We start from the raw sequence: 1,477 nt of genomic DNA on the forward strand, positions 1-1,477 counted from the left end.
GTGTGTGTGTGTTAGTTCTTGTATCTGGAATTATTTTTAAAAACCTGCAACAGTGCAGTCCTGCGATAAACAGGTGATACTTTTATGCATCCTCACCAAGTCCAGCAAAATAGACTCTTTCTCTAAAGGAATAATATAAACAAACTCCTCTATGTACAGGATTCAACAGAACAGGTAACAGACTAACTAAAACACTGATTCTGACAGATCCAGGGCTCAGAGGCTGGAGAACAGAAGCGCATGACAACCGGCCTTTGATTTCAGGACAGGCTGATTCAGTTTTTCAGCGAAAAAAAAGCTCACTAAATAGATATGGCAGGTCTGATATCTCTTTCAGATCCATTAATGCATTTCAAATTGAGAGTTTGTACCCCTTCAGAATGCATATTTAAAGTTCGCATATTTTTGTTATAGGAAATGATGAGGAACCCAGTTGTCATGGCGACCAGCTCCAGTCTCTGGCCTCTGATTGGTGTAAACAGACACTTGATAACACGAAGAGGTTATAAACCCCATCCACACATAGTTTTCCCCCATTTTAGTCGGCGCTTTTCGTCTTGTAAAAATCAAAGAATTGTATTTCTGTGCATAAATTATGACAAAACTACATCCCTCCTTTTCCTTCAACATCCCTTAAATTCTCAATAGCAATAGTGGCTTGAATTTTCATAATAAGAACCCAAGAATTTAGTTTGTAAACAGTCAAATCTCAATCTCCAGATGGCATTTTGATAACTGTTTGGCCTTGGTCAAAGGTGACAAGAATGAACGTTTTTTATATTATTTTGATGTAAATAATGTCAAAGAAAACACTAAATCCTTCATGAACCGTTGCACGGATGAAGCCAACCAATCAGAAAGGAGCGAGAGAACTTGACCAGCCAATGAGAAGGCAGAATTTATGATGTGCGAGTCCAGATGACTGTGATGTGTGAGTTGTTGGACGACTTCAAGCAGTGGCATAGTGACAGTCCAGAAGAGGTTAAAGGTCACATTAGGGTCACTCTTTTGCAAGCTGTGGCTAGTTATTGGGTAGTTTTAGGCCCCTGCATAGCTGAAAGGTGCCATTGGCAGTATTTGAGCAATATGGGATGAAGAATCGCAGGTCATGCCTTTTCGAACAAGCGTAGGACAACATCCAGGGCATATGGGCGTGTTTAAAACAAGCCGAGCACAGGTGAGTCCACAGATATCAGTCTTTAAGGGATTTCTTTGTTTTTTCGTAGCTTTTCATGTTTTTTTAAAACAAAAACGCTGAAATCGTCATCGTAAAGTTCAATACCACCAATACGGAAGCCCGTTCCAACTTCTCTCTGTACACCCCGGGAAGTGCTACCCATTGGCTATGAGCACTGTCCGTCACTGGCTTCGCCCCCCACAAAGTGTCACAGTTCTGTCCTCTGCAATGTCCCTCCTCCTACGCATCAGATAGGCAACTCTGAATACTGTCCATCCATAACTGTGCATTCGTGCTGTC

Source organism: Sinocyclocheilus grahami, unplaced genomic scaffold (genome assembly GCF_001515645.1).
Source record: "Sinocyclocheilus grahami isolate Dianchi unplaced genomic scaffold, SAMN03320097.WGS_v1.1 scaffold3424.1, whole genome shotgun sequence".
Classification (NCBI taxonomy): Eukaryota; Metazoa; Chordata; class Actinopteri; order Cypriniformes; family Cyprinidae; genus Sinocyclocheilus; species Sinocyclocheilus grahami.